The sequence below is a fragment of the Podarcis gaigeae genome (genome assembly GCF_964106915.1).
Source record: "Podarcis gaigeae genome assembly, chromosome: 9".
Lineage (NCBI taxonomy): Eukaryota > Metazoa > Chordata > Lepidosauria > Squamata > Lacertidae > Podarcis > Podarcis gaigeae.
This window is the reverse complement of record NC_139685.1, coordinates 66,057,063-66,084,487: the sequence shown is the minus strand read 5'-3', so window position 1 is coordinate 66,084,487 and position 27,425 is coordinate 66,057,063. Positions and strand designations below refer to the sequence as shown.

At 45.1% G+C, this 27,425-nt stretch overlaps 1 protein-coding gene across 2 annotated transcripts in view; it reads left to right on the top strand.

The window, feature by feature from the left end:
• Positions 1-3,094: 3,094 nt before the first annotated feature.
• The window catches only part of ARHGAP24 (Rho GTPase activating protein 24), a 415,266-nt gene continuing 390,935 nt past the window's right edge, over positions 3,095-27,425 (top strand). Inside the window, exon 1 of one of the 2 annotated variants that reach the window (XM_083756498.1) lies at positions 3,095-3,179. The gene's annotated coding sequence lies outside the window, so the exon portion shown is untranslated. Of the gene's footprint in view, positions 3,180-3,576; positions 3,598-27,425 lie in introns of those variants that run through there. The other variant, XM_083756499.1, reaches the window with a different exon arrangement.

Genomic DNA, 27,425 nt, shown 5'->3' with positions numbered 1-27,425 from the left:
CCTTGTTGGATTTTGAGGATGCTCAAATGTAATGGTTGTTAGGGGTTACTTGTGCGTAACCTTACTTCAGTTCAGTTAGCTTGCTTGCTCCAACCATGCCCAGGGTCGGAGCTCGCCCTCCGTGACCTGTTAGTCACTTGCAGAATCCGAGAGTGGGCATCTCTTGAACCTCTTCCAGCATAAAAGCTGTTTGACCCCGAGTCTCCTCCTATGTTCTCTGCACGGAACGCGTCTGTGCAAGTAAGGGGAAGGCAGGGGTGTCCCAGCGCTCTCTCCACTATCGTCGGGGGAAGGGTCTTGGAGCCCTGTCACCAATTCCTCCATCTCCCTCTCTTCTCTATGGGTGTTACGTTGAAATCCTTCCCCCCTGCTCGTCCCCTCTCCGGCATCGCTGGGTGGTCCTGCCTCCGTCTCTCGTTCTGATGGCAGTTCCCTGATATCCAACTTTAGAAACTATTTAAGAAATACAGGCATAAAATGAGACTATTAATACAGGTCCCTCTGCAATAAAGCTATGTGCTCTAAAAGGATCCTGTGGTAGTTAAGTGGAGCCATTTATCTGACTGTATTGTACGACAACCGTAATGGCTGCTCCAAATTATTCAAGGTCACTGATAATGCGAATGCAGTTTGTTTAGCCACCTTAGAATAAATATAGGCTAATTCAATCCTGGATCAAGAAACTTCATTTCTTTTAAGAGCAATTTATTGTCATTTTAAAGAAATCAGATGGCAGGTGTTCCGCGTCACTAGATGAAACTGGTGACATCTCTTGAATATTCATGAAAGCGCACATTGTCGTTTCAGAGGCTGTCAGATCACCCAGGTTTAGACAAAGTTGCTCGTTCCAAATGTCGCCAGAAGAACTCCCAAGGAGTGCAAAACAAAGGCAGGGGGATAAACAAATCATTCATCCCAGAACACTTTGATCTCCTTTGTGCTCAAATCTTGCCTTGGAATGTCGTAGAAACACAAGATTGGAAGGGGCTCTGGAGATCAAGTCGAACTCCCTGCAGGATCTGCTACATGGGATGCAACAGCCGCAACTCAACAGATGCTTGAACACCTTCAGCAAAGGACCAAAGTAGTCTCTTCCATTGTTAAGCAGCTTTCATCATTAGGAAGTTTCTGCTAACGTTTGCCCGAATCGGCTTCCAGGCTATTTCCACCCTTTGGTTCCAGTTCTGCTGTCTGGATCAACAGAGAGCTCCAGGTAAAACAATGTCCCCATTTAAAGCAGTATCATACAGCAGACATCACCTTGCCAACAGAGGTCTGTATAGTTAAAGCTATGGTTTTCCCAGTAGTGATGTATGGAAGGGAGAGCTGGACCATAAAGAAGGCTGATCGCCGAAGAATTGATGCTTTTGAATTATGGTGCTGGAGTAGACTCTTGAGAGTCCCATGGACTGCAAGAAGATCAAACCGATCCATTCTTAAAGAAATCAGCCCTGAGTGCTCACTGGAAGGACAGATCGTGAAGCTGAGGCTCCAATACTTTGGCCATTTCATGAGAAGAGAAGACTCCCTGGAAAAGACCCTGGGAAAGATGGAGGGCACAAGGAGAAGGGGACGACAGAGGACGAGATGGTTGGACAGTGTTCTCGAAGCTACCAACATGAGTTTGACCAAACTGCGGGAGGCAGTGGAAGACAGGAGTGCCTGGCGTGTTCTGGTCCATGGGGTCACAAAGAGTCGGACACGACTAAACGACTAAACAACAACAACCACTTTAAACAATCATGACTTCGGCCAAAGAATCCTTGTTCCTGATTCCTATTCCCCTTACAGAGTGACAGTCTGGCATTCCCTGGGGAGAGGGATTGAGTGTTAAAACCACACTGGAATCACTGCTCACAGCTTGCCTAAGAGGGAATTCACTTCTTGAATGTTCCCTTCTCCTGCTCTTATTGCCATAACATTTTCAAGGCTCTAGAATTGGATGTTGACATGTCAGAAACACAGGCTATATAGGGACATTGCCCGCCTTTTAGCTGTAACAGATCTCCCAGGTGTGGTGAAACGATTAGGAATTACACAACTTACTCTTTTAATTTTTTTCCCCTTAAAAGGGTTACGGCTGCCTAATTCTGTCCAGTGTGAAGCAGCAATGCAAATCATTCTGATGGAGTAGTTTAAAAATACGGTGGTTTGATGTTGGCATCTGTCTGTCTCAGGAGACAATGGAAGAATGTGCCTTCAGGGGTAAACTGCTGGAGGGTCACAGCACCTTTTGTGGCTGTAGAACAGAGCTTTCCAAACAGTCTGTCGTGACACATTAGTGTGTCAGCTGCAGTGTGTAGGTGTGTTGCACAGGCTCTCTTCCTGGGGCTGGAAAGGGGTTAGTTTAACCTCTGGTTTGCTAGCAAAACTGAATCACTGTGCCGCAAAATGATGCATGTCTGAAAGGTGTGCCACCAGCATGAAAAGTTTGGAAAGCTCTGTTGTAGAGAAAGTTACGGCAGAGACATGTTTTGTTGCAGCTGGGGCAGATGAAGGCATTCGGTTTTGCTGATGCAGATACGTCATGACATTTTCTCTCTCTGCGCTCCTCCCAGCAGTCATTCCTTCCCTGGCCACTGTTGTGGATGCACAACCTGACTGTCTGTCTCCAGGCACTGTGGTTGTCTGCAAGGGACTCCGATAAGGTGGGGTTGTTGCCAGCCTTCGGATGTAGATATGAAACTGGCAGAGCAGGCCACAAGGATGTATCACTCAAGGAAATCCTGTCTTTGACCATGGGAAAACATTTGTCAGGAGTCCAAAGGAGAAACTTATCTTAAGAATTGCAATAGGGTAGAGGTCGTCAAACTAAAGCCCGCGGGCGCAGGTGTGGTGCAGAGTCCTCACAGTACGGAGAATGACTTCCGCAACGTAGCATGGTTTCTGATTGGCTGCAAAAAGCTCCTGCAGGCAATCAGAAGCTGTGGGTGCCTCTGGGTCCCTTCCTTCCCGCTGAGGCAGCTGAGCGGGAGGAAGCAGCGGTGGTGCAGGGGCTGCCCAGGCCAGTGGCATCTGGGTGCCACCCCTTCCTTCCCACTAAGGTGGCCAAGTGGGAGGAAGCGGCCAAATGCGAAGGAAGTGGCAGTGGCGTATGGGTTCTGTGCCCCGCCGAGACAGAAGACACCGAAGCTGCTGAAGACGAGGCAGCGTTGGCAGCTGCTGCATGAGTGGCATAAGTGAGGAGGCCTTTCAGGAGGGGGGTATGGCGATCATACGGAGCCCCTGGTCATCTCACAGACTATTGACCCGTACACTGCTAATCTGTTGCCACCAACCAGGTCCGTCCTGGTAAATCACTTGGTCTCAGTCAGGTTCTTAAGTTAACAATGAATAGTGTAGTTTATTGCAAACACAAATAAACTTGAACTGCATTCAAAACCTTGTTACTCTTTACCTTCTTAGTCTTGCTTTATCCTGTCTCTAACTCTTCTACCTCCCCTCACGCAAGAACCAACTGCATTAACTGTCTCTCTATTTCCAACTGACTGTCAACTGCTTTCCCAACTGCCTTTCCCAACCAACCAACCAACCAACCAACCAACCAACCAACCAACTAAAACTAACTAACCTCGGCCTAAGCCCTTTTATAAACAGGTAGGCTCCGCCTCTGGCTTTTCTATTGGTCTACCTATTAACCCTTTTTCTCCCCCTGTACAGACATTTCCAAAAGAACAGGCAAACGCCACAGGGGGTGCTTTCTGGAGGCGGTGGGTCCGGCCCCCCACAAGGTCTGAGGGACAGTGGACCGGCCTCCTCCTGAAAAAGTTTGCTGACCCCTGCAATAGGATGTACAATAATGTTGCCCCTGCTGATCAGCTGTCAAAACAGCCCCACAACAAAGGCGTAAAGTTTATTCAAGGGCAAAAGAAAGACATGCAGAAGCTTCCTTGTGCTGTTGTCCTGCAAGGCTGCCTTTCTTAGAAATGAATGCCAGGCAGTTCAGGCAAACTCAAACAGAAGCAGCTTCATTTAAGTGCAGCAAACAAGAAGCCCTCCTTACTCCTGGGTCTCCAGGTCTACACTTGCTTCCTCCTTCCCACCACATGATTTCCCCTCTTCCTAATCAACACATACTTGCATGTGATTTTTCTAAAATACATATTTTTGCAAAGCAATTTCTTCTTACATCATGCATTTTTGCATGCTGTTTTCAATCAGCTCAAACTGTTTGTTGTTAATGGGAGACAGACAGAGAAAACTGTCAGGGCAGGACAGATCGGGATGGCCGGTCCCAGGAATAAGAGGGTAGAAGAGGGAGCCTGTAAAAATAAAAGAAGTACCGGTAATAAAGCTTCCATATTAAGTGAGGCAAAAAAATCTCTCCTTGAAAGAGGCTGAAAGGAACTGGACTGAATTACAAGCTGTGGGGGCTGTAATATGAAATCTATTTGAGAAGCGGTGGAAGAGGGCTTGGGGTCAACAGACTCATTTTGCTGAGGGCATATTTACGGAGGGCCTTTGAATGACAAGGTCAAGGTAAAAAAAGAAAGAAAAAGAAGGTAACCTATTATGTCCATGGACTGCTCTGGAAATGAGGGGAGCTGCTTCCAGTTTCCTCTGTGGAGTTGCCTCATCAAAACATGAAATATTAGGGACTTTGGTCTCAGAGCTGCATCCAGAGAGTTCTTGAGAGCTGTGATGTTCTTAAGCACCAGTCATGAAAGTTAAACATAGTAGACCTGGCAACTCTCTGTCTTTCTATCCACCACAAAAATAAGCTTTGTTCTAGTGAGAAAGTATATGGCTATATTTATTGTGACCCCGTATAGCCTGAGTAAAAAAGGACTGTCATCCCTGGGGACTGACCCAGGGCTCCCACTAGGTGGTGTTAAAGCCAGCTTGTGGTTCCTGGATTTAAAAGACACATAAGGCATCTTTTATCCTGTCTGTCTTGTCTTTGGGCTTATCTACACTTACATTTCCTCTGCTTACATTCCCCCCCCCTCCAGAATTCCCCCCCACAAAAAATGCTTCTCTTGATGAAAACTCAAACTGATGTTTGCTCTGATTGAGTGCTAAGGAGCAGGCTTTTGCAGGGCAAAAGCTCCAGGGCAAAAAACAACAACCAGAAAACCCCTATCTCACTCGGACACAGAGCTTTAAAGCTTGGTTTCCTGAGACTCTTCTAACTCTAAAATTCTATGGTTTGTGGTTTCTGAATGTTTTGAATAGACGCAATGCTTCTAGAGAGCTGGGGCAGAACAGGTTTTGCAGGGTATCCAGACAAACATGCGCTTGTAAGCAACAGCAGTTCTCTTTTCCTTTTCAGACTTTGTTCTGAGTTCATAGCCTCACTGTACCTACAAATGGCACACTCTACTCAAGGATAGCTACATAGGAACATAGGCAGCTGCATTATACGTACCATTGGTCCATTTGTAGCTCAGTTTTTACTCTGACTTAAATCTATACTTAATTTTCTCTGTTAAGTTGTGGGTGAACATATCAGACAACACAGCGATTCTTCAAACAGCTCTTGTTTATTCACAGGCCAGAACAGAACTGAACTGAATGGTTCAGCCAGCCTGCTTATATAGAGCTCCACTAGAACGCAACAATAACCATTTTCTGTAACTATCCAATCACTGAACGTCACTTTCAATCCCTTATTTGCATATGTGGACCTGAGTGAAAACTATCTACAGTATCCCCCTGCTGGCTCAGGGTGAGAACTTCAGTACATAACACTCTTAGGCAAGTTATCACAAGACGGCCTGGCTGGTAGCCAGATTCTGCGCCCAGATTTGTAGGCACAGATCATCCTCCAGAATAAAATAGCTTACTAGGAAAATGCTGAAGTCGCCCTTTGGGGTGCCTCAGGGTCAATTTTTAGCCCAAATCTCAGTTGTACGGGTGTATGTATATATCTCAATTTTAACTCATGAGCTATTGCTGCAATCTGCTCTGATTGTATATTTTATCTTTATAAATGCTGTTTTTATTGTGTTATGCGAGCTGGTCCTTGACCATAATAAATTATCTATCTATCTACTCTGACCAGCAGTGGCATTCCAGGTTTTCTGGTAGGTTTCTCTCCCAGTTCTACCTGAAGATGCCGGAAGTTGAAACTGGGACATTCTGCATGCAAAGCAGATGTTCTGCTACTGACCTATGACTTTCCTCAAAAGCTGTACCAAACAGGTACATTTTGTAGCCCTGTTTGTAAAAGCAACAGCTTGCCGTGGCTGCTGAATTGCACCCTTGAACTCGAAATCTGAAGGCAACCTTCCACAAAGTTGTGCCCTCTTGATATAGTTCCCATCATTCCTGACCCTTGGCCATGCTGCCTGGGGCCGATGGGAGCTTGAATCCAAACATGCACCATGCTAGAGAAGGCTCTTCTAAGGCCTGCTTTCACCCCACCCAAAGGCACACTCTTGACTGTTGACAGTTGGGTCATCTGGAAAAGATTAAAGGCAAAATGCTTCACTTAACAGTTCAGGACAGAATGTCGCTAGGCTAAGTATTTTGTTTCCTTCTCAGTCCAGCCATTTTTTATTTATTTTTTAAAGTGGTGTTCAGTATAAAATATCCGCCTCATAAAAGCCCCCATTCATTGTGGAACCATAAACAGCTCACGAGGGAGATCTGGTGTCCAAAAGTTGGGTCCTGTTGCATGGAAAGCAGAAACCTGCTTTTAAGGGTTTGGTAGAAACTTCGGTTTCCTGAGGGAATTTGCATTTGCTAAGGGGAGCGACATATAGTTAAAGCCATGGTTTTCCCAGTAGTGATGTATGGAAGTGAGAGCTGGACCATAAAGAAGGCTGATCGCCAAAGAATTGATGCTTTTGAATTATGGTGCTGGAGGGAGACTCTTGAGAGTCCCACGGACTGCAAGAAGATCAAACCTCTCCATTCTGAAGGAAATCAGGTCTGAGTGCTCACTGGAAGGACAGATCATGAAGCTGAGGCTCCAATACTTTGGCCACCTCATGAGAAGAGAAGACTCCCTGGAAAAGAACCTGGTGTTGGGAAAGATTGAGGGCACAAGGAGAAGGGGTCGACAGAGGACGAGATGGCTAGACAGTGTTCTCGAAGCTACCAGCATGAGTTTGACCAAACTGCGGGAGGCAGTGGAAGACAGAAGTGCCTGGCGTGCTCTGGTCCATGGGGTCATGAAGAGTCAGACACAACTAAACGACTAAACAACAACAAGGGGAGCGAAGTGAACACCACCAAAGACTGCCTTTTTCAGATGTCCTGTGGGATTTTTTTGCCTGTGTTCCTTTGAACACCAGCCCACCGTAATGTTTACGATCTGCTACCGAAATCACCCCTCTGCCACAGTTTCAAAAGTAGATTGCGCGATGTTGCAGAGCGAGGATGTTGTTTGAGAAAGTGGAAAGAGACAAATAATTTTAAATAATGACAGACTGCACCATGCAGCACATCCTCCTCTTTTGCCATGCCAACACTACCCACAAGCTATGACCCGCCTCTTCCTGTCATACCAGGCGAATGGGAAGGAAAAGGGGGAAGACAGGGCAACCTGTGGGAGAAAATAGAGGAGAGGGATATCAAGGACCAGAGTGTGCAAGAAAGCGACTTCCGGGTTGGCGCCATCGCCGAATGGCGGACTCCCTCCGAGCTCCGGAGGGAGCCTGCTCGGCAGGGGCTGGGTCCTACCGCGCCGGCGACGCGGGGACCCTCAAAAACCATGGGCGCTGAAACCCATGGACATGGTTACTTGGCTGGCACCTTTTGTGCTCCCCCCGGCCCGCGAAGGAGCCTTTTTAAAGGCTGTGGAACGGGTGACAGGGGGTGGTGGTGCTTTGAGTCCTCCGCTTCCCCTGCCGAGCGAAGCCGCATGCCATTCGACGGAGAGCGCTGACTTCTTCTATTGAAAATCTGGACCTAAAAGAATAACCCGTGAGTAATTGGAACCTGGACTAAAAAGGGGGATAATTTTTTTTTAAAATTCGGAGCGAGCGGGGGAGGCGCAAAAAGGAAGTCAGCCCCCCCCCCGTTGTAGAGGAGTTAAAGCAAAGGATTTTACATCTAAGATCGAGTGCAACCCTATTTTTACAAAGATATTAATTTCGCGACGGAAAACTATAAGACTGAGCTGGAGGAGAAAAGTGGAATTGATTTAAAAGTAACCCCCCCCCCGGAACCCTGGGAGCGTTTTGCGAGAGCGCCGGGAGAAGACAAAGAGAGGTTTTGACAGCTGTCAAAGAGCTGTCAAAGCAGAAGAACAAAATGAGAACTTTGTTACAAGGACTTTGCCGGTTACATTTGTTATAAATTGGATACAAATTGTTTAAAACAAGGAATAACAAGTTATTTGGACTGATTGGGGTGATCTGGAAGGGAACTGAGTTATTGCAACCCACCTAGAGGAGCCGAGGGATATTACAAGTTGTTGACATGGAATTTGAACAGAACTTTCTATCTCCTGGGAAACTGCAGAAATGGAACACTATTTTGACTACAGAGGCTGACATACTAAAGAAGACAATAGACTTATCTATTGAAAAATGGAAGGGACTTGGCATTATGTTTCGTTCCTGAATAACAGAGCCTCTGCAGCTGAATTTGAAGCTTTTGGAATTAGAACATTTGTGCAGGAAAACAGGAAAGGAAAGAAAAAAAAAGAAAAGGAGAGAGATCAACAAGAACAACAAGAATAACAAGAATAACAAGAATTGGATAAAGTTGAAAGAGGGAACATTTGGGACATCCAGACTTGAAAGGTTTAAAGAAATAAAATTGGAGTTTTTACTCCTAATGTATAAAAATCTGGATGGAAAAAATGGGCCTTTTTGAGACAGACTCCTTCCAAGATTGGACATTCGAAATTAAAGATGACTGGTAAAGGACTATGGCTTAAATAAATTGTGGGAGCTCCAGGAAGACATCAGATGTTGATAAATTTTGGGAACGCAACCGGGAAAAGGGGGAGGGAAATTTGGAATCCAAAGGGTGTTAAACTACATTTTATTTCATTATATTTTAATTTGTAATGTATGTTAAAGGGGGGAACGCGTGGAAGGGAACAGGTCGATTTTAGGAGATGGGAAAATATTTTTAAATTGGGCCAATGACAATAAGTTCAAAATTTGGGATAAGAAATTGCTGAATCTATAAGTAAGAATTGGAATACAAGAGGGGGAGGGGAGGGGAAGTCCTGGAAAGATGTTATGGAAAACAAGATTTTAAATTTGGATGTTTTGTTTTTTATTTTGTTGTAATTGGAAACTTTTAATAAATATTATTAAAAAAAAAAACCAGAGTGTGCAAGAAAGCAGGAAGCTGTCGCAGCCCAGCAGGATCACAACTGGTGCACCATTCAGCTGATTTCTTTTTTCTTTTAAAAAATATTTTTATTATTTTCCTCCTTAAACAGCACTTTCAACATTACAATACCAAACACAAAGACTTTCTGCCGAGCATACGACTTCCCTCCTTTCCTTCAGTAGGTTTTCCACTTTCAAATCAAATCTCGCAGTTTAGATCTTTAACCTATTGTCCACATTGTAGGATTTATTTCAATACTGCTAGTATCTTCAGATTTTTGCAATTATTATTCAAATATACAATAAAATTACTCCAGTCCCCTTGGAATTTCTGATCGTCCTGGTCTCGAATCCTGCAAGTCAGTCTGGCCAGTTCTGCAAAGTCCATCATCTTCGCCTGCCACTCTGCAATGGTAGGTACCTTCTGTAACTTCCACTTTTGTGCCAATAAAGTTCTCACTGCCACTGTGATGTACATAAATAGTCTTTGATCCATCTTCGCAGATTCCTCTCCCATGAAACCTAGCAAAAATGCTTCCGGTTTTTTGGGGAAAGTGTATCTAAACATCTTTTTTAGTTCATTATAGATCAATTCCCAGAATATTTTTACTTTATCACAAGTCCACCACATATGGTAGAAGTCACCGTCTGATTCTTTACATTTCCAGCATGTTTTATCTCTCATTCCCCCCCCCCCCGACACCCTTTTTTTAAATTAAAGATTTTCTTGATTTTCAAAAGTGTGTGCAATGTCTCTCTCTCGTATTTTATCTCTCTTCCATGTAACATTTTTACAAATCAGTTTCATTTGTTGATACATTAGGAGAAAAAGAGGGAAAGAGGTGGAGGGGGGGGGAGATGGAGTGGGGTGGCGATGTTTCTATTTTACTTACTATAGGTAGGGTTTGGTGTCAGCGTTTCTTGTGCAGGTTCTCTGCTGTTCACTTGTGTTTCTTTGGTGGTGAGAGCGGTTGGGGTTGGCCTAAGGTGTGATTGTTCATTTGTGGTTGGCTGTGGTGGTCTTTGTTTTCATGTGTGAGTGGGTTGGGTGGGTGTTTTGAATCAGACTAGCCATATTGATTTGTATGCTGTTGGTGGATTTTTGTCGTCTTATTGGGCTGTGTGTGTGTGATAAAGGGGAGCCATACAAGGGTGAAGTGTCTTCTTTTATTTGTCCCTGCGTCAATTTCAGTTGATTGGTTAATTTTTATAGGAAGGCTGTTTCCCATACTATTTGGTACTACTGGTCCATTATCTCTCATTCTATACATTTTAGCTAACTTTACTGGTGTCAAATACCATCGATACATCATCTTCATTACATTTTCTTTTAATGCCATGCATTCTGTAAATTTCAAATTTTCATTCCACAATTTTATCCATGAATCAAGCTCAATGTTATGCCCAAAATCTAGTGCCCATTTTATCACCACTTCTTTCACTTCCTCATCTTTGGTAAACCATTCTAACAACAAATTGTACATCTTAGATAAAAGTTTACTTCTGCTTTCCAACAGATCAATTTGAAATCTTGATTTTTTGCTTTCAAAACCAACCTTCCTCTTATCAACATTAAATATGTCATTAACTTGATGATATTGCATCCATTCAGCTGATTTCTGTTTGGCAGATGGTTGAAGCCCATGGATGTGCAATGGGTGACTGAGGCTCAGAGACTTCCTTCTTGAGGCCAGTTCACATCTGGCCCCAGACAGATAAACCACTCTTTCAGTCCTTCTGCATATGGCAGCCCATTTTACATGTTTCAGCTACCATTGTAAATATCTGTAATGTTGACGTTTACACATACGGGCAAAACAACATTCAGATTGTTGAAAACTTTTCATTTTAAAGAATTTTCTTGGCAACAGATTTCCTATACGAGGTTATCAATAGACGTTTATCTCAGTAAATCTAATTCTGCAGAGAGCATAGATTATGCTGGCAGCCTCAACTGCACTGTTGACTGCAATTTATTTTTTTAAAAAAATAAGGGATAAGTTGGAGAATGTGCTTTCTCAAATGCTATCAGCACTGCCTGGGGCCACAGTAATCACGCTATCATGGCAGAAGAGTGCTATCACCCCATTGCAGAGTTTATTTTGTGATTCTCACCTCCAGTTAGGTTCATGGGATTCATGTCAGTGGGATTTGGGGTGTGTGTGTGTGGGGGGGGGGGAGATCAAACTCTATTTTCCAGGGACGGTCCTGGATTTACAGAAGCCTTCCCGGTTTCTGATTTGATTCTGGAATGTCCTAGTTTTGCTTAGGACGTCCCTATTTTCATCGGGAAAATGTTGGAGAGTATGGAGTTATGCGACCCCCGAGCCAAGGAGATATATAACTATACAACCCTTAGAAGACATCTGAAGGCAGCCTTGTATAGGGAAGTACAGGGGTAGGCACCTAAGGCCCATGGCCGCTCACTCGGTGAGTCCCTGCACCACGTTGCACTGGTTTAGCGCAGCGCGCAGGGACTCTCTTCCGCAGCTCTGGAAATTGCTACTGCGCATGTGCAGATGCCGGAAATCAAGTCTGCGCAGGCGCAATTTTCGGCATCTGGGCATGTTCAGATGCAATATCCGGCATCGTGCTGCGTTGGCCCAGCCCATGGAGGATCTCTGCAGGAGTGATCCGGCCCATGCCTGGTAAGCCTTGCTGACCCCTGGGGAAGTATTTTAATGTATATGGTTTTATTATGTTTTCATTTATGTTGGAAGCTGCTCAGAGTGGCTGGGGTGACCTAGTCAGATGGGCAGGGTATTAATAATAATAATAATAATAATAATAATAATAATAATAATAAAAAAAAATTTATGGAATAGAGCACCCCCATTTTCATTTGAGAAATGTTGCAAGGTACCGGAAAAGGACATTGACAACACTGCCAATATTGACATAGCTCTCTCTGTGTGTGACCCCCCTCCAGTGTCCACCTTAAAACAGGCTGCAGATGGCAAAGGGTTTTTTGGTTGGATCAGGAGGCTCTTTTTGTCTGCATAGACATTTGCTTGCATTTTTTTTAAAAAAAACCCCAAGTCCTGATAATTTATTTTGTTATGCCCCAGAAAGATTTGGTTTAGATGACTAAGGTTGCTAGGTTGCAACTCGGAGATTTCTTGTCGTCTACCCTTCAATATGCAGCTGGATCAGAAAAAAAGCAGCTGTGGGCTCTTAGCTTTCCCCCCACCTCTTCTCTGCTTACTCTAAAGCCTGGAATTCCAACATTCCAACTATGGTCCATGGACACAGCAATGGGGTTGGGAGATGCCTTGGTTTTCTTATTTCCCAGTTCAGTGTCACGTTGCAAGGCAAAAGATGGACCCTCTAGGTTGTAATCTAAAGATAGGGGATGGAATTCAGTTTAGTTTTGCTCAGTGTAGACTAGGAATAGGCAAACTCGGCCCTCCAGCTGTTTTGGGACTACAATTCCCATCATCCCTGACCACTGGTCCTGTTAGCTAGGGATGATGGGAGTTGTAGTCCCAAAACATCTGGTGGGCCGAGTTGGCCTATGCCTGGCATAGATCCACTGAAATTAATGGGCCTAATTTAGCCATGCCCATTAATTTCAGTGACTATACTCTGAGTCAAACTTAGTTGAATACCACCCAGGGTTTCTTTGTCGGGGGTGAGAGGACTGGATAATTTCAGCTAACTTGGTTCGATGACTGAGCACACACATCAAAGAAAGGAAATGCACTTGGATGTAGAATTGGGAAATCTCACCACTGTCTGTTTTGATAGCCTCAAGGTTTGAAAAGAGTTGAACACACACACACAGGCCACAAAGCGTGTGGTGCTATGGAAGTTCTCCCACTGCTGTGTCCACAAAAGGCAAGCAAAAAATGGCAAAGAAAAAGCAAACCATTTCTTCGCTACATTGATGTCATGGATGAAAGATGCATCGGAGAGAAATTACTTTTTGTCACTGTTGCTTGCTTGCTTTAAAATACAACAGGCTTCTCAGTTCGCAGGGCCAGATCACCGACATCACTCCAGCCGTCCTCCTGCTCTGTCCTAATTCAATATGCAGGGATGATCTTACTTGAAAGTGGATTATAGGCTTGTAAATCTAATAGAGTATTTCCTATTTCCTCCTTGTGGTTTTTGCAGCAGCTAGGGCACTTTCTGTTGAAGAGTGATGATTGACAATTGTACTGAAGAACCCCAGTGTTATAAGGAAAACACATAGAGCTCAGAGCCCAAAGTGGGTTGCATATAAATACAAGAATTAGAATAAGATAATAAATTATTATTATTAGGGGCTTTCTTTTGTGTGTCCTGTATCTTCCAACAATTGGCTTCATTGCATGACCCCTGAGAGAGAGAGGGGGGGGGATTTTTCCTCTGTCCCCTTTCTCTACCCCATGCATAAGCTTGTCTCTCCCACCATATCTCTTCACCCACCTGCAAATAGTCACTTTTCCCCTAAGCTAAAAAGCCTCAGATGCAGAGCCGGCTCCCCTATGAGGCAGACTGAGGCAGCCGCCTCAGGTGGCGGAATCCAAGGGGCACCTCCAGATGTGTCACCCACTGCTGCTGCAGAAACAATGAAAAGCAGCTTGGCAGCTTCTGGATATTGTGAGAGGCCCACAAGATCACACGGAGGCCTCTGGAGGCCTTGCCAGCAAATCTTGGGGGTGGAGGGCTGAATGCAGTACATGCCCAGGGCAGCACTTTTGCCTTTTGCCTCAGGCGGTGAAACAGGATGGGTGGTCCCTGCTCAGATGTAACCTGAGCAGGAGTTGCTTCAACCCCTTGGGCATCTTGGTTGTCCTTTTTTGCTACCATACAGTGGTACCTCAGGTTAAGAACTTAATTCATTCTGGAGGTTCGTTCTTAACTTGAAACTGTTCTTAACCTGAGGTACCACTTTAGCTAATGGGACTTCCTGCTGCCGCTGTGCCACCGCGCACAATTTCTGTTCTCATCCTGAAGCAAAGTTCTTAACCTGAGATACTATTTCTGGGTTAGCGGAGTCTGTAACCTGAAGCGTCTGTAACCTGAGGTACCACTGTATATGTATGTACATTCTTAAGGAAATCAGGTCTGAGTGCTCACTGGAAGGACAGATCCTGAAGCTGAGGCTCCAATACTTTGGCCACCTCATGAGAAGAGAAGACTCCCTGGAAAAGACCCTGGGAAAGATTGAGGGCACATGGAGAAGGGGACGACAGAGGACGAGATGGTTGGACAGTGTTCTCGAAGCTACAAACATGAGTTTGATCAAACTGTGGGAGGCAGTGGAAGACAGGAGTGCCTGGCATGCTCTGGTCCATGGGGTCACGAAGAGTCAGACACGACTAAACGACTAAACGACAACAAAATGTGTGTACACACTGGACACATTAATACAAATTAATACTCAACTCTCCTCAACCTGGAGGGTAATGCCAGCATTGCTCAGCTTCAGGTCTTCTGAGCATCCCAGCCTCCAAGAGCAACTGATGGAAGGCCGAAGCTGAAATTTTATTATTTATTTATATGTTGTTGTTGTTGTTTAGTCGTTTAGTCGTGTCCGACTCTTCGTGACCCCATGGACCAGAGAACGCCAGGCACCTCTGTCCTCCACTGCCTCCCGCAGTTTGCTCAAACTCATGCTGGTAACCTCGAAAACACTATCCAACCATCTCGTCCTCTGCCGTCCCCTTCTCCTTGTGCCCTCCATCTTTCCCAACATCAGGGTCTTCTCCAGGGAGTCTTCTCTTCTCATGAGGTGGCCAAAGTACTGGAGCCTCAGCTTCACAATCTGTCCTTCCAGTGAGCACTCAGGGTTGATTTCCTTCAGTATGGAGAGGTTTGATCTTCTTGCAGTCCATGGGACTCTCAAGAGTCTCCTCCAGCACCATAATTCAAAAGCATCAATTCTTCGGCGATCAGCCTTCTTTATGGTCCAGCTCTCACTTCCATACATCACTACTGGGAAAACCATAGCTTTAACTATACGAACCTTTGTTGGCAAGGTGATGTCTCTACTTCTCAAGATGCTGTCTAGGCCTGTCATTGCCCTTCTCCCAAGAAGCAGGCGTCTTTTAATTTCGTGGCTGCTGTCACCATCTGCAGTGATCATTGAGCCCAAGAAAGTAAAATCTCTCACTACCTCCATTTCTTCCCCTTCTATTTGCCAGGAGGTGATGGGACCAGTGGCCATGATCTTCGTTTTTTTGATGTTGAGCTTCAGGCCATATTTTGCGCTCTCCTCTTTCACCCTCATTAAAAGGTTCTTTAATTCCTCCTCACTTTCTGCCATCAAGGTTGTGTCATCTGCATATCTGAGGTTGTTGATATTTCTTCCGGCAATCTTAATTCCGGCTAGGGATTCATCCAGCCCAGCCTTTCGCATGATGAATTCTGCATATAAGTTAAATAAGCAGGGAGACAAAATACAGCCTTGTCGTACTCCTTTCCCAATTTTGAACCAATCAGTTGTTCCATATCCAGTTCTAACTGTAGCTTCTTGTCCCACATAGAGATTTCTCAGGAGACAGATGAGGTGATCTGGCACTCCCATTTCTTTAAGAACTTGCCATAGTTTGCCGTGGTCGACACAGTCAAAAGCTTTTGCATAGTCAATGAAGCAGAAGTAGATGTCTTTCTGGAACTCTCTAGCTTTCTCCATAATCCAGCGCATGTTTGCAATTTGGTCTCTGGTTCCTCTGCCTCTTCTAAATCCAGCTTGCACTTCTGGGAGTTCTCGGTCCACATACTGCTTGAGCCTTCCTTGTAGAATTTTAAGCATAACCTTGCTAGCATGTGAAATGAGTGCAATTGTGCGGTAGTTGGAGCATTCTTTGGCACTGCCCTTCTTTGGGATTGGGATGTAGACTGATCTTCTCCAATCCTCTGGCCACTGCTGAGTTTTCCAAACTTGCTGGCATATTGAGTGTAGCACCTTAACAGCATCATCTTTTAAAATTTTAAATAGTTCAGCTGGAATGCCATCACTTCCACTGGCCTTGTTATTTGCAGTGCTTTCTAAGGCCCATTTGACTTCACTTTCCAGGATGTCTGGCTCAAGGTCAGCAACCACACTACCTGGGGTATACGAGACATCCATTTCTTTCTGGTATAATTCCTCTGTGTATTCTTGCCACCTCTTCTTGATGTCTTCTGCTTCTGTTAGGTCCTTTCCACTTTTGTCCTTTATTGTGGAAATCTTTGTACGAAATGTTCCTTTCATATCTCCAATTTTCTTGAACAGATCTCTGGTTCTTCCCATTCTATTGCTTTCCTCTATTTCTTTGCATTGCTCGTTTAAGAAGGTCTTCTTGTCTCTCCTTGCTATTCTTTGGAAATCTGCATTCAATTTCCTGTATCTTTCACCATCTCCCTCACATTTTGCTTGCCTTCTCTCCCCCGCTATTTGTAAGGCCTCATTGGACAGCCACTTTGCTTTCTTGCATTTCCTTTTCATTGGGATGGTTTTCGTTGCTGCCTCCTGTATAATGTTACGAGCCTCCATCCATAGTTCTTCAGGCATTCTGTCCACCAAATCTAAATCCTTAAACCTGTTCCTCACTTCCACTGTGTATTCATAAGGGATTTGACTTAGATTGTATCTTACCGGCCCAGTGGTTTTTCCTACTTTCTTCAGTTTAAGCTTGAATTTTGCTATAAGAAGCTGATGATCTGAGCCACAGTCAGCTCCAGGTCTTGTTTTTGCTGACTGTATAGAGCTTCTCCATCTTTGGCTGCAGAGAATATAATCAATCTGATTTCGATGCTGCCCATCTGGTGATGTCCATGTGTAGAGTCGTCTCTTGTGTTGCTGGAAAAGCGTGTTTGTGATGACCAGCTTGTTCTCTTGACAGAACTCTATTAGCCTTTGCCCTGCTTCGTTTTGATCTCCAAGGCCAAACTTGCCAGTTGTTCCTTTTATCTCTTGACTCCCTACTTTAGCATTCCAATCCCCTATAATGAGAAGAACATCCTTATTTGGTGTCACTTCTATAAGGTCTTGTAAGTCTTCATAGAATTGGTCAATTTCAGTTTCTTCAGCACAAGTAGTTGGTGCATAAACTTGGATTACTGTGATGTTAAAAGGTCTGCCTTGGATTCGTATCGAGATCATTCTATCATTTTTGAGATTGCATCCCAGTACAGCTTTCACCACCCTTTTGTTGACTATGAGGGCCACTCCATTTCTTTTATGGGTTTCTTGCCCACAGTAGTAGATATGATGGTCATCCGAACTGAATTCACCCATTCCCGTCCATTTTAGTTCACTGATGCCCAGGATGTCAATATTTATTCTTGCCATCTCATTTTTGACCACCTCCAACTTACCCAGGTTCATGGTTCTTACATTCCAGGTTCCTATGCAATATTTTTCTTTACAGCATTGGACTTTCCTTTCGCTTCCAGGCATATCCGCAACTGAGCGTCCTTTCGGCTTTGGCCCAGCCGCTTCATCAGCTCTGGATCTACTTGTACTTGCCCTCCGCTCTTCCCCAGTAGCATGTTGGACGCCTTCCGACCTGAGGGGCTCATCTTCCAGCGTCATATCTTTTATATGCCTGTTGTCTTTGTCCATGGAGTTTTCTTGGCAGGGATACTGGAGTGGCTTGCCGGTTCCTCCTCCAGGTGGATCACGTTTGGTCAAAACTCTCCACTATGACCTGTTCATCTTGGGTGCCCTGCTCGGCATAGTTCATAGCTTCTCTGAGTTCTTCAAGCCCCTTCGCCACGGCAAGGCAGTGATCCATGAAGGGGATTTATTTATATACTGGATTTATATACTGCCCTATACCCAGAGGTCTCAGGGCAGTTCACCAAAAAATCACAACACATAAAATCAAAATAAAAGCAATGACCCAATAATACCCCCCCCCCGAAAGAGCCACATTTTAAAAGGGTATGGGATGTTGATCAGGCCAACCAAAGGCCTGGTTAAAAGGGAACGTTTTTACCTGACACCTAAAGGTGTATAATGAAGGCGCCAGGTGATCTTCTCTGGGGAGAGCATTCCACAGATGGGGAGCCACTGCAGAGAAGGCCCCGTTCTCGTGTTGCCACCCTCCTGACCTTTCGAGGAGGGGGCACATGAAGGAGGGCCTCAGAAGATGATCTCAGGGTCTGGGTAGGTTCATATGGAAAGAGGCAGTCCTTGAGGTATTGCAGTCCTGAGCCATTTAAGGCTTTATAGGTCAAAATCTGCACTTTGAATTGGGCCCGGTAACTAACTGGTAGCCAGTGCAGTCGGACCAGGATCGGCCAGAATGAAATGCTTTGCTATAGCCATTTTAAATTTCTGTTAGGCAAGTCACTGGTTTTAGTGATTAAAGACATGCTACCACAATCCAGAGCAAACTTGTCTGAAGTTCTGTTTGAGGCTTTCTATATCTACCTAAAACTCTACGTTGCAAGCTCAGCATTTCTAATAATACCCCCCAATTGCTTGCCTCCAAAAATTGGGGATGCTACAGAATGTTTCATCAATCAAACCCACTCAGATCACAACCAAATCTTTTGTAGACTGTTTCTGTTCAATGCATATTTATTGGTTCAGCAAAAAAGTAGGTGAGCCTCTCTGATTAACCATGTGAAGTATCTGGGACGGCTGCTACTGGCGTACAATTTTAGATAAACACTCAAGGCATATGTTTAAAAATTCAGAAAGCCGTCATAACATTTCACAGGCTACACATTTCAGGCTGTTTTGAAAAAAATCTTCATTTCTGAAAGGGAAGACAAGACTTGTAAGAGCTGGAAGGAAGATTCAGCCTATATTTTAAATCTCAAATGTATAATAGTTGATGATTCCCCCCTCACTAAGTATTTGTATTATTTTATTTTTTTCAGATTTAGCTTTTTCGTGAGGTTTAGATTTAGCTATTTTGTGAGGAGGCGGCAGAACTTTCTTAAATAGCAGCGCACAGTTCTTTATAAAAATGACAAAACAATCACAACAAAAAGAAAACAAACAATAAAATCGCACAGCTAAAAATTGATTTTCGAATGTGTCAGCTTCTGCATGTGCAACTAACTGTAAAAGTTCTTGAAGAAATCCAGTCTGTTTTTATTGTAAGTCGCCGTGAATCGCTTTTGTGGAAAATATGACGAATTGATAATATAACAGTAACAATAATATTTTACCAATAGAAAAGAAATATTACTGACCAGTTTATGTAAAATTCTTTTATCTAGCCTTTTAAAATAAAGTCAAGTTGCAAAAAGCAAAATTGTAATGCGCTCACACAAGTCATTAGCGGTCAATGAAGTATGAATAAAATAATATCACAATGAATAAAATAAAATCACATCTGTGTAGGTCACCAAATGTTTGCCTAAATGAAAAGGGCTCCACTGCCCCCTAAAACCACTAGTTAGGTAAAGGATGCCTGGACCGTTAAGTCCAAAGTTAACTATGGGGTGCGGCACTCATCTTGCTTCAGGCCGAGGGAGCCGGCGTTTTCCACAGACAGCTTTCCGGGTCATGTGGCCAGCATGATTAAACAACTTCTGGCACAATGGGACACCGTGATGGAAACCAGAGTGCACAGAAACACTGTTTACCTTCCCACCACAATGGTACCTAATTATCTACTTGCGCTGGTGTGCTTTCGAACTGCTAGGTTGGCAGGAGCTGGGACAGAGCAATGGAAGTTCACCCCGTCGTGGGGATTCAAACCACTGACCTTCCGATCGGCAAGCCCAGGAGGCTCAGTGGTTTAGACCACAGGGCCACCTGGCTTATCTGGAAAAGAAATTCCACACCATGGGGAGAACTGGCAAGGGATTCTTTGTCCTGTGCTCTGATGGACTCATAGGCAAAAATCACCTTTCCCCCCCAAAGTGGGGAGCGCTACCTGCTGTTTGAAAAGTTTGCTTTGCTTGTGCCCCTGCCCCACCTGAATGTGCTCCATCTCTCTCTCCATCCTATTTTTCTAGGCAGCTGAAATAACACAATCTTCGTTTTCCTTTGCATAACACAGAATCCCATTGTTTTGAAGTACGAAGCTTGCAATGTGTGTGCAAAATAAAGCAAGAAAGGGCAGGTGGGGGGCATCAGACCTAGAGCCAAGAAATGTGCTTAAGCCCTAACTTGCCAGAGGTAAACTTTGTGCCTTTACAATACAAAGGAGCAGGCAAATCCTGTTTACTGATTGTTTGAATTAAACTAATCTGGATTTGCCTTGAAGAGACTTGCCTTTCTCAACCAGAGCACCTGGGTTTTCAAAGGAGAAGATACGCTTCATTTGAAACACAAAACAATATTTAACTATCTGCAGACCTAGATATCCTTGCATTTTTTCATATGTGGCAAATTCAGGGTGGATTGTTCCAATTATAAAGAACGCAAGAATGAGTCCTGCTGGATCAGAACCAGAGACCCACCTGGTCCAACATCCTGTTTTCAGAGTGTTCAACCAGATGCTCACAAGTAGGAACTGAGTGCAAGAGCTGTCCAGATTATTTGCTAGAAACTCTTGGTCACTGCAAAAATACATACTATACAGAAAATACAAACTGCATAGAGGTTCACTGCGAGAAGTGGTGTGACAGGGAACCAGGCAGAGGGCCTCCTCAGTGGTGGCACCCGTGCTGTGAAACACCCTCCCATCAGATGTCAAAGAGATAAATAACTACACAACTTTTAGAAGACACCTGAAGGCAACCTTGTATCAGGATGCTTTCAATGTTTGATGTTTTATTAGGTTTTTATATGTGTTGGAAGCCGCCCAGAGTGGCTGGGGCAACCCAGCCAGATGGGCAGGGTATAAATAGAATTATAATTATAATAATTATTTTTGTGATGGCCTGGGAATCCGATTCAGAGGCTGAACCGGAGGAATCCCAGCCTGCACAGGAGTCCCCGCCTCCAGGGCCGGCTGAACTGGGGCAGGGCCTTGGATCTGAAGTGCCTGCACCTGTGCCGAATCCTAAGGAGCAGGCACCAGGTGAGTCCACTCTAGCTCCAGAGGTGATTAAGGACACAGTGCCTACAGGTGTGCCTCTCCCGGCCCTGCCAGAGGAAGGAGAGTCTCCCACTGGGTCCAGTAACTCCCTAGCTTCTCCTGAACTGCAGAGGCTTACGGCAGAGAGGCGGAGGGAACTGATTTCTCCCAGGAGGAGTGCTCGCCTTAAGGCCAAGAGAGGCGGGTCTCCTGGGGGCCGGGACCGCCCCTGGCCTCAGAGAAGATAAAGGCCAGTCAGCCCGGTCCCAGGTTGTGGGAGCAACGTCGTTGAGTACCTACTCCTGCCCGGACCCAGACCTGACCCTCCAGCGTTCCTGTCCCCGCCCGGCTTCCTGCTTCGGACCTCGCCCCGCTCCTTGTGAACTGTTTCCAGGCTAGTGACCCAGGACTGGACTTTGACTACGCCAACGGTAACCTTCCCCCCGGGACCAGCACAATTTTATTGCAACACTCTCCCCACTGTGGTGTAGTGGTTAAGAGCGATAGACTCGTAATCTGATGAACCAGGTTCGCTTCCCCGCTCCTCCACATGCAGCTGCTGGGTGACCTTGGGCCAGTCACACTTCTCTGAAGTCTCCCAGCCCCACTCACCTCACAGAGTGTTTGTTGTGGGGGAGGAAGGGAAAGGAGAATGTTAGCCGCTTTGAGACTCCTTCAGGTAGTGATAAAGCGGGGATATCAAATCCAAATTCTCCTTCTTCTTCTTCTTCTTCTTCTTCTTCTTCTTCTTCTTCTTCTTCTTCTTCTTCTTCTTGTGAGTCCTAGCAGCTAGCTCCAGCTGTGTTAAGTAGAACATAGTGGGTCAATGACTACAAGCCAGAATTGCTATTTATTTGTCTAGTTCACTTTAATTGTCAAAGCGCGATGTGAACAAATATCTAGGCTGATAGTGAGCTTCTTGTGAAATGGTTATATCATTGCATGTTCAGTTTTTACTATACCGTTGTAAAAACTCTGTCTGGAAATCTTGGGTAGAACAGTAAAACTTGGCCACAGTATCGGTTAACTGTATGATTCATTTGCAAAGATCACCTCAACCTCTGTTGTTAATGCTCTGTTGTTTTTAATATTTGATTGGGAGCCGCCCAGAGTGGCTGGGGAAACTCAGCCAGAAGGGCAGGGTATAAATAATAAATTACTATTATTATTGTTACAGTAACTGGCGTAAAAAAAGGCCCGTGACCCCCTCCTCAATGTCAGACTATAACTACTATCATCTGTGACCACTGACCCTGCTGGCTGGGGCTGATGGGAGCTGGAGTCCAGATACACCTGTATGGCCACAGTTACCCCACTCCTGGGTGGAATCTAGACACACATAAAAAAATTGTGAAAACGCTTTTTTTTAAAAAAAAAACTTTAGGAAAATATATTGAATTTGCCATAGCTCACCATCACCATCTAGTGTCAAATTTGTATAATGCACTTTACAACACACTTAAAACGTTTTATTTTTCAGCTGTGTAGCTGAGTCCCTGATTTGCACCGCCCACACAGTCATTTACACAATTTGCTCATGCAGTTGATCTACCTACCATTTTAATCTCAATTAAACAGAGAGAGGGAGTGCTTTCAAATGACAGGAAATAGGATTATTACATTGCTCAACATGGCAAAAGAAGCCTTTGACAGCTCCTTCCCTTAGAGGAACAGATTTCAAGTTGGTGTTGTTCTTTAAAGTTACACCGGTGGCGTGTTAAAAGAGCAGCGTTTACAGCTGAAGCAGGATGAAACTGACAAGACCATATGTCTTTCCCTGTCTTCAAGGTTACTTCTGTTTTCAAGTGAGGTTCTGACAATGTTATCCCTTCTTAAGGCTTCAGCAGCAGTGGCAGTTGGAGATTAAAATCTTAAAGAGCATTTAATTGTCAGTTACCAGACTCGACTAGAAAGGAATTTCCTCCTATATTGTATTTAAAAAAAATAGATAAAATTAATTTGCAATAGTTTCACCAGTAAGGACTAATTTAAAGAAGAATACTTGGAAGGTAATTTAATGATCAGCAGTTTTAACTAGGGCTGTGAATGGCTTTCCCAATCTTGTGCTTCTGAACTGACCCTGTCATGACACAGGACAATCTGAGGTTTACCCAATCTGGATCCGAGACATTGGCCAAATATAGAACCCCAGACTGTTGTTGTTTAGTCGTGTCCGACTCTTTGTGACCCCATGGACCAGAGCACGCCAGGCACTCCTGTCTTCCACTGCTTCCCGCAGTTTGGTCAAACTCATGTTGGTAGCTTCAAGAACACTGTCCAACCATCTCGTCCTCTGTCAACCCCTTCTCCTTGTGCCCTCCATCTTTCCCAACATCGGTCTTTTCCAGGGAGTCTTCTCTTTTCACGAGGTGGCCAAAGTATTGGAGCCTCAGCTTCACGATCTGTCCTTTCAGTGAGCACTCAGGAGTGATTTCCTTCAGAATGGAGAGGTTTGATCTTCTTGCTGTCCATGGGACTCTCAGGAGTCTCCTCCAGCACCATAATTCAAAAGCATCAATTCTTTGGCGATCAGCCTTCTTTATGGTCCAGCTCTTACTTCCATACATCACTACTGGGAAAACCATAGCTTTTACTATATGGACCTTTGTTGGCAAGATGATGTCTCTACTAAATAAACTCAGGTCCAGGAGGAGGGGTAAATATGGCCCTCTAGGCTTCTCTGTTTGGATCTCAGAACTCTCCCTTAGCCACACCCACTCTTTCCAGGTGGTTTTGCCTGGCTGCAATGTCTCCTTTAACTCTCATAATGCCTTTTGCTTCTCTGGATGAAGGATGGAGAGAGGACCACGAGTTTATGCAAAACCTAGCCTACTTCACAAAGGCAAAAACTGCATTAGTTGCTCCACCCATTTGTGTCACTGGCCCTGGACACCACTGAAATTTCCCTATTCCTGCTGTGCATGCATTTTTCAGGTCTCTGCCCCCCCTACATCCCATCTCCCCTTTCTAGGGTGGCCAATTGGATGGCATGGTGACGGTGGAAATGACCAGATCGTCTCTTGCATCTTTAGCAGTGGCTCGATCTGAACACATCAGCTAGCACAAGGGCTTCCAAACTTGGGTCTCCTGCTTGTTTTTGACTACAGTTCTTATCATCCCAGACCTCTGGATCCTGCTAGTTAGGGATGATGGGAGTTGTAGTGCAAAAACAGCTGAGACCTAAGTTTAGGAAAACCTGCGCTAGCACAATATGGCAATATGTATTATCAGGGGCTGATGGCTGTCAGAGAAAGCTGCTCTTAAAGGTACAGGAGGAAGGGGCTATAAAACATCTGGTAATCCCAATTGCCCAGTAGTGATGTATGGAAGTGAGAGCTGGACCATAAAGAAGGCTGATCGCCAAAGAATTGATGCTTTTGAATTATGGTGCTGGAGGAGACTCTTGAGAGTCCCATGGACTGCAAGATCAAACATCTCCATTCTGAAGGAAATCAGCCCCGAGTGCTCACTGGAAGGACAGATCCTGAAGCTGAGGCTCCAATACTTTGGCCACTTCATGAGAAGAGAAGACTCCCTGGAAAAGACCCTGATGTTGGGGAAGATGGAGGGCACAAGGAGAAGGGGACGACAGAGGACAAGATGGTTGGACAGTGTTCTAAAAGCTACCAACATGAGCTTGACCAAGCTGCGAAAGGCAGTGGTAGACAGAAGTGCCTGGCGTGCTCTGGTCCATGGGGTCACGAAGAGTCGCACACAACTAAACAACAATCCCAATTCGGGTTTGTCAGGGGTTGAGCAATCCTGTTTATGTAGCTCAAGATCAAGCTTGAGCCCAAGCCAAAGGGTTGTTGACCCCCTTTCAGCTCAGAATAGATGTTTGCTGGGCTTCATTTGTTCAGAAGTCAGGCCACCCTTCTCCCCTCTCACCCCTGATAATCTTCTTGCTTCTTAGAAACTCCCTCACCCTTCCCACTCTGACGATCTCACTTCACAACAGAACAAGGCAATCAACTATAATAATACTAATAATTTTATTATTTATACCCCACCTATCTGTCTGGGTTTCCCTAGCCACTCTGGGCAGCTTACAACATATCTAAAAACATAATAAAAGCATCAATCCTTTAAAACGTCCCTAAATAGGGCTGCCTCAGATGTCTTCTAAAAGTCAAATAGTTGTTTATTTCCTTGACATCCACAGGGAGGGCTCTAGTACTGAGAAGTCTCTCTGCCTGTTTCCCTGTAACGTTGCTCCTCACAGTGAGGAAACTAGCAGAAGACCCTCGGAGGAGGACCTTAGTGTCTGGGCAGAACGATGGGGGTGGAGACGCTCCTGGGTATACTGGGCCGAGGCCGTTTAGGGCTTTAAAGTTCAGCACCAACACTTTGAATTGTGCTTGGAAACATACTGGGAGCCAATGTAGGTCTTTCAGGACCAGTGGTATATGGTCTCAGAGGCCACTCCCAGTCACCAGTCTAGCTGCCACATTGTGGATTAGTTGTAGTTTCTGAGTCACCTTCAAAGGTAGCATTGCAGTAGTCCAAGCGGGAGCTAACCAGAGCATGCACCACCCTGGTGAGACAGTCTGTGGGCAGGTAGGGTCTCAGCCTGTGTACCAGATGGACCTGGTAGACAGAATTGACCTCCTTGGACAGCTGTGAGTCCAAAATTACTCCCAAGCTGCGCACCTGATCTTTCAGGGGCACAGTTACCCCATTCAGGACCAGGGAGTCCCCCGCTCCCACCTGCCCTCTGTCCCCCCAAAACAGTACTTCTGTCTTGTCAGGATTCAACCTCAATCTGTTAGCCACCAACCATCCGCCAACCGCCTCTGTCAGCAAATGAATGAGCACAGGTGGCACGATGATCCATTAGTCCTCCCGTATGGAACACCTGCTGCAATTTCCTTTGTAGTTACAACTTGGCGACAGCTGGTCTCGTAACAGTTTCACTCTGTGGAGAAGAGATGCCTGGTATGCGGCTGAAATAAAAATGGATGCGTGTGCCAAGCCTTCAATTGAGTTGTCCTCTCCCCACGAGGCCCAGGACTCAAAGACCTTTTGCAAAGTTGATGTGAAGTTGCAGGCACTTAGAACCTTTGAAGGTCAAGCTCAGGCATTAAGGATTTTGTACACTTGTAGGTCTAAGCTAGTGAGTTTCAGTGTCTCATCTTGAATTTCTGGTCCTACTCTTGGGATTTTAACAACTGTCTGGCACAGAGAAATTAAGTGGACAACCTATTTGTCCGTCATTTTGGGTGCTTCCAAACGGGGGCTTAATATTGTAAACAGGTTGTTTGAATGTCACAAACCAGGAGAAATGGCAGGAACTTGAGATGGGAGGGGTGAAAAGGTGGGGGGGATATTTAATGCTGATGGACAGCTTTTCATCACAATGAATTATTTTTCAGGGCACCTCAGTCTCAGTGATTTGCAGAGGAGAATAAAAACTATTTATTTTTGTTTTCTGCATGGATCTATGCTTTCCTCAATCAGCCCTGAGTGCTCACTGGAAGGACAGATCCTGAAGCTGAGGCTCCAGTACTTTGGCCACCTCATGAGAAGAGAAGACTCCCTGGAAAAGACCCTGATGTTGGGGAAGATGGAGGGCACAAGGAGAAGGGGACGACAGAGGACGAGATGGTTGGACAGTGTTCTCGAAGCTATCAGCATGAGTTTGACCAAACTGTGGGAGGCAGTGGAAGACAGGAGTGCCTGGCGTGCTCTGGCCCATGGGGTCACAAAAAGTCAGACACGACTAAACGACTAAACAACAACAAAAAATGATTTCCTCTGTGCATGCCAAATGGGGAGATCACCACCCCAGGAAGAAGAGATTGTATCTCTAGATAGCCGCTGTGGGGCACTCCCCTTCAGTGAGCTATGGTGTAACACAGTGGGGGAAATCACACATCCTAAGCTTTCCTGAATCCCATACTTCCTCCTGACCCACAAGCCACCTGTTTACCAGCTCCATCTGGTACGCAGGCTGAGACCCTATCTGCCCGTGGACTGTCTCGCCAGAGTGATGCATGCTCTAGTTATCTCCCGCTTGGACTACTGCAATGTGCTCTACGTGGGGCTACCTTTGAAGGTGACCCAAAAACTACAACTAATCCAGAATGCGGCAGCTAGACTGGTGACTGGGAGCAGCCACTGAGACCACATAACAGCGATCTTGAAAGACCTACATTGGCTCCCAGTACGTTTCCGAGCACAATTCAAAGTGTTGGTGCTCCCCTTTAAAGCCCTAAACGGCCTCAGTCCAGTATATCTGAAGGAGCGTCTCTACCCCCATTGTTCTGCTGGGACACTGAAGTCCAGC